At 40.4% G+C, this 6,484-nt stretch overlaps 1 long non-coding RNA gene across 1 annotated transcript; it reads left to right on the plus strand.

The window, feature by feature from the left end:
- Nucleotides 1–1,274: 1,274 nt before the first annotated feature.
- Nucleotides 1,275–2,013, plus strand: LOC131011426 (uncharacterized). Its single transcript, XR_009096919.1, has 2 exons — nt 1,275–1,355; nt 1,861–2,013. It is a non-coding gene; the product is annotated as an uncharacterized LOC131011426 (long non-coding RNA).
- Nucleotides 2,014–6,484: the final 4,471 nt, after the last annotated feature.

The raw sequence follows: 6,484 nt of genomic DNA on the forward strand, positions 1-6,484 counted from the left end.
CTCAATTATCATCAGCTTTCTTTCCTCTCCATAAATTCATCCGAACCACAAGCATCCCTTCAAGGAAGTTCTGTCCCAAAAATCAAAATCTGATACGCCATACATCTCAAAACAAAGAACACAACTTGTAGGTATATTTCTCAAGTGTTTTTCCCCAATGCATAAGATTGAATTTTTTTTTTCATAAGAAAAGATTAAAATTTCTATTCACCATTTCAAAGGAATTAGAAGACTAGAATGAGATAGAGGGTTTTGAGATGTTTTGGGGAGGGGTGTTGGCCGGCGGTTTATAGCCGGAGAAGCAGAGCAGCATCGGTTGCTCGGCGTGACAGGAAGAGGCGGCGTCAGCCACGGCGCCGGCGCTGCTGCTGCTGTCGACACGGCGCCGGCGGTGCCAGATCTGGAGGAAAGGAGAGGCAGCGGCGCTGCTCCGTGCATGGACGGCGGAGGCAGCTGCTGCTGTCGCTCAAGAGGGAGACGGGTGAAGGGGAGGCGGCGGCTGCTGCTATGCTGCGGTCGACGCGGCGCCAGCGGTGGCTTCCGCTGCCGTCGACGGAGAATAGAAGAGAGAGGGCTGGGGGAAGAGAGAGAGAGAGGAGAAGAGAGAGAGCTGGGGGAAGAGAGAAAGAAGTCGGAGGAGAGAGAGAGGGGGGCGGCTGCCGGTCTCCGTTGGGCGGCGCCTCCGTCGGGCGGTGCTGCTGTCGGGCGGCGCAGCCGTCCGGCGGCAGCGGCAGTGGCGTGAGAGGGAAAGAGAGTGAGGGTGCGTCTGGGTGTGTGTGCGTCTGTGTTGTGTGTGTGCGTGTGTGGGTTGTGTGTATGTGTGTGTGTGATTTTTCTTTTAATAAAGGAGATGGGTTGTGGGCTAGGGTTTTTAATATTGGGCTATTAAATTTTTGGGCCTATATTATGATTCAAGATGAGTCTGATTTAATGAAAGAATTGGGCTGCATTTTTTTTAGATGATGGGCTGATTTAATTTTTGTTAAATCATGCTTTACTTAAAATTATTTAGTTAAGTTCTTAATCAACTGAATTTTTTTTAATATGACTATTTATTTTATGAAGTGTAATTATTTACTTTATGTGATTTTGAAATATGATATGAATATGCATAGTGAATATTGCAATAAAAGTATTTTTGATAAATTCGATTTTTTTAAGATTTCTAATCGAGTTTTGAAAATCCGGGTGTTGAATATTAAGATTTAGCAGCTTGGTAGAATTGTTAGCTCATACGATATTTTGCGACCTATTAAGATTAGATTATCTTTTAGGTCCACTTGATAGAAGGTTTTAGCACTGGTTTTACAAGAAGAGAATTGTGCAAATTTTATCTACAGGCTTGTCCTATCAAGGTGGGTTTTATTTTCCAAAGTATGCTTTGAGTTATTGAACTCTACTTGTATTATGCAAATGCAAATGAATATCCATGTTAAATTAATGTTTCTTATATCTCTATTGTTTAAAGTGCTCCTATGTTATCTAACAATCGGGTCCTAGCCGGCGTAGCGATTAGATCGTCCTGGTTAGGATTGTGTACACATAAAGGGGTATTGTGGGCTGCTCCCACTTGCCTCAGACTGTCAGACTTGGGTTGCTCCCATTTCTGAAACATGCATGGTAGTGGACCTCTGTGGGCTACTCCCACATGTTCACATTATAGGTGAAGCGCCAATAGAGAGAAGACTGGAAATGGAAATTTATTTTAAGTATGCATGGAATGCTTTCAAATATTTCTATGTTATACTGTTCATAGCATGGATTATTCTTTTAAATGGATTTTTCAAATATTTTCAAATGGCTAAACCCACTGAGTTTATTAGTACTCAGCCCTGCAATTGTTTTCAAAACCTTTTGCAGGTTGAGCGGCAGGTGGTGTCGTGCGAGGCTGAGGGAGGATGTTGTTGTAGTTTCATATAATAATTTTCGCTGCCATAATATTCACTTAGGTGGATATCTTTTGAGATTGACTCTTTAAATATTCTTAGCCTAATTATTATGAACTCTTTTGGCAATCGTATTTCTAGCAATCGAACCTCGCGTATATGTCTGTCTAGTATGAAGTGTTTTCTTGTTGTCTCAAACCTCCGAACTTTTGATCCTGGTTGGGAAAATTTCTATCCTAATTGTTGTATTTATTATCCTTCAATTGTGGCACTCCTTTATTGACAATGTATTACCCGAATCTAAGAACATATCACCCATTTTATTCTAACAAAGTCTAGCAATCCCATTAAGTAGTCGTTTCACATTCTCCCGGGAGTCGGGTTGTTACACCAAAGCTCTTCCGGAAGATAGGTTCAACGATCTCTGTGGAGGGATCGGTCTCATCAACCCCGTAGAATGATGCTGCTCTTGAAGATTTCAAATGCAGTCACGACGACTGATGCTCAGTCAACTGGTGCTCCTCAACTGAAGACGTAGCAATCAAAGAAGAAGCAATCAATGATGATAAGTCTTCATCTCAGGGGGGAAACTTTTTCTGAAAAGTCAACTCAAATCATGGTATCGACTGACTACAATGATCAGTCGACCAGTAAGTATCTTTAACTTACATTGACTTTTTATCTGTCAGTTAATTCAGTTATGAATGTTTAAAACCTTTTCTCTAACTGATCAGTATCTTTCAAATACTCTAACTGGTTGTTGGAAATAAAAATGAAATATCCGTGAAGGACAAGTACTTTTAATTGGATTTAAAAAATGTTTTAACTTGTCCTGATCCTTTACTTAGCTTCTTTTCAACTTTTTTACCTCTGAAATAAAAATCTTGAAAATCTCATTGATTTGTCAAATTGCAATGATTTTTATTCATTTTTCTACCTTTTTGAAGCTTTCGTCCTCTGCATTGACAGCGGACGCGAAAATTTCTTCAAAATAATTTTAGGCACGAAAATCGAACAACTTTTCATCTTTTCTTACTTAGTATTTTAAATACTTCTTCACTATCCCTCTGTGAGAATACTTTTAAAGTTGCATAAAATATTTGTTCTGACAATGGAGAAATCAATGACAACGAAGTCATGGAGTGGGAAAATGATGCTCGCACACTTGGTCTACGCCGGACCTTTCCACTGGATCACAACACTTCTCCGAAGTCAAGTTTGTTTACTCTCACTTATATCCAGCGACAATAGTGTCTTCCATCCTAATGTCAGGCGCCAAGAAGCTTCTAAGCTTCTGGAGGATACTGTTTGAAGTACCTTTTTCAAAAGGTTACTTCAATTGGTTATCAAGTTCATCTCACATATCTTGCCCACCTCCATGGCATGCAACAATAACGAGCTCTCACTCGTTGTCTGCCGGCATCCCCAGCCGCACATGGTCTTCCAAACAAACACCTCGTGCCGGCAAATCGACAGTGCTAGTCCTTACGACTGTCACTGATTCAATTTTTCCCTCTAACACCCCTCTTCCGTACTCTCCATCTCTCTCAATCTATAGCCCCTCATCTTCCCTTTGATGTCCGTATGCATAGCCGTTCTTACATGACTATCTCCAGACAGCTATATATACTCACCCATATCCCACTCACTTTCTTCTCTTCGCCCCTCCTCTTCTCTTCATCCACACTTCTCTTCTCCATCCCTAGCCCTCTTTCTCTTCTCCGTCTCCCTCATCATCTCTCTTCCCACTGGCGTCTTCCTCTTCTGCATCTCTGTACTCACACTCATCTCGAATCTTCTTACGAGCTTCTGAGACTCGGAGTTGGTACCTTCTGATCATAGCTTCCATCATCAGCTCTCTTTTTTTATGTTGCCAAAAAGGAAAAAAGTAGAAGTCAAAGAAACAACTTCTCAAAGTTGGTTCTCTGCATCTTCTCGAAAGACTGAAGCTGGTAAAGCAAAAGGATCACCAGAAGTTTTAGGGTGACGAACCAGTAAGACCTCGAGTCAATGGCAAACAAGTGAAGAAGAAACGAACAAAGGAATAAGAAGAAGAAGATGAAGATGAAGATCAAAGAAGAAGTTCAAAGCGCAACCGAATTGACCTCAGCAAAAAACCCCTTCTCCGGCGGTGGATCTGATCTGATGAGGCAGCGGCGGTGGATCTGATCTGATCGTTGCGCCGCCTCCTCCATCGGCAGATCTGATCTCCGCCTCCTTCGATTTCAGCCATCGATAGATCTGATCTGATCTGATCTGATCTGTGCTGCACGTATGGCACTATTAGTGCCATAAGTGCCATAAGTGCACACTTCCCCCTAGGGTTTATATATTCCATTTAGGGTTTAGATTATCCATTTGGGGTTTAGATGTTCCATTTAGGGTTTAAATGATGTTGTTGTTTCTATATTTGTGTTGCACGTATGGCACTTATGGCACTAATAGTGCCATAAGTGCCAACGAAAATCCAAAATAAAACCAAGTAAAATAGTCATTTTGGCACTTATGGCCCTAATAGTGCCATAAGTGCCAACGGAAATCAAAAATAAAATCAAAGTAAAATCTTGGCACTTATGGCACTAATAGTGCCATAAGTGCCTAACCCGACCCGGCACGCGACCCGCGTGCCTGATCCTACCCGGTCCGCCTCATTAAGGGTAAAAACGTCCAATCAATAAAAAATGGCCAAATTTTGTGTTTTTTCAATGTGTGGCCATAAATTGTGTTTTATGCTTCATTTTGGCTACTTCAAAATTTTACTCATACCTTTTTGTCCAGGCTCTAATTATTTACTTCAGTTATGTCTTCGTTTTGTTCGTTTGAACTGTTGTGTTTTTCCTTCGAATGCAAGTTAATTGGTTATCTTGTTAAGGGGGAATAGTATTCACCCTGTTTAGTAACTTGTTGTTCTTGTTCAGACTTTTCTTGTCTTAGAACTGATGTGTGGTTTTGGCATCATCAAAAAGGGGGGAAATTGTTGGAAACTTAATGAAATATCCTAATCATTGTTATACTGATACCAAAATCAGTAGGTTTTCCTTGTAATAGACTAGAACTGTTCGAACTCAAGTGTTAGAGTTCTTTTCTAGTTTAGTTAGCGTTCTGAAGACTAAAGACTGAAGACCGGGGGACTGAAGACTGAACACTGAAGTTGCCGACTGTTGACAAATTAAGGCAGAGTCAAATACTGATATTTGACTGAACAGTCCAAGAATCAGTTACGACTGATTACTTAATGCAGGCCACATAGATTCAACGGACTAATACTAAAGTCAAGTATCAGTTAAACATTCTTCCTCGAACTGAACCTCCAAAGTTAAAAGCAAGCCACGCACTCCAGAAGTACAGCCGTATTAAATGCAGAGATTTCAAGGATCGTCCTTTCTTTGCAGAGTCGTCCTTTTTGGTGATTACCTTTTAAGAGACGTGGTATCTCCTGCTCACAAAGTAGCCATTCTCACCAAACAAATGAACCTCGAAGATTGAAGCCTCAGCAAAGTTCAAATCTATCTCCAACGGATAAATTTTTGAATACCATTTCAGCCAACGGATCTATTCAAGATCTCTCCTATAAATAGAGCTCGAGGATCACTTTAATCTTCACCGATCAACTACACAAGCTTAAACGCTGCCGAAATCGTCACTCAGCAATTCAAAGCCATCCCAAAGTTTGAATCAAAGAAGAGAATTACAAAGCCAAAAATCAGCCACTGCTGATTACATACATTCTCTTAGAACTTAAGCAAATATTGTATATCCAAAGCCTAGGTATAACTGATTACAGAGAACCTGTTCTTTGTAATCTAGTTGGCAAGTTTTCGAACTTCTTTTCAACCGACCGAATCGAGAGCTTGAGTCGAGAGGAGTTCAGACTAGTGTTCTGACGTCGAGAGATCTTACTCTTTGCGGAAAGACATAGTTTTGTCTCAGTGAAGCTAAGAGTGAGAAATCCAACCCAGTGTGTTGGTACCAAAGAGAGGATCTTTGGTTGTTTAGGTTTGTTGTGCACCCGTAAGCACATGCCCAGTGAAATTGTAAGTCTGATCAACTGACCGTGGATATAGGAAGTGTTTTCCGAACCACATAAAAATCCCTTTGTTGTTTATCGCTTTCAGTATTTACTTTCCTTATCTGTGCGCAAACCTCTTCACAACTGAAACTGATTAATAGCATAGTGAAACATAAATCTTGACAACTTGTTTAAATCACAAAGGCATTTCGAAAGAAAAGTTTTCCGCTACTAGTGTTATTAGTCTAACTGATAAATCTTCGGATAGTCAGTAAGACTCATAATACTCCCCTGTTTTACAAACTCGACTGAAGCCTAACGTGTATTAGTTAATGTCTTTGACTTAACTGATAACTCTTTACTGAAGAGTATTCAGTATCAGTCGCCAACCTAAGTTTTGCTAAACTCTTTTTACTTAAAAGGTGTGTCAGTTTGTTTTCGACTTAAAATAGCCTATAGGTGTATTCCCTCCCCCCCTACACCTATTCGAGACCCTCAAGGACCTAACAATAATACTTGTCATTTCTTTGAAAATGAATCATTTACTAAAACACGTTATATCATATATGATGGGAAAGAATTTAAATAG

The sequence above is a fragment of the Salvia miltiorrhiza genome, chromosome 2, assembly GCF_028751815.1.
Source record: "Salvia miltiorrhiza cultivar Shanhuang (shh) chromosome 2, IMPLAD_Smil_shh, whole genome shotgun sequence".
Taxonomy (NCBI): Eukaryota; Viridiplantae; Streptophyta; class Magnoliopsida; order Lamiales; family Lamiaceae; genus Salvia; species Salvia miltiorrhiza.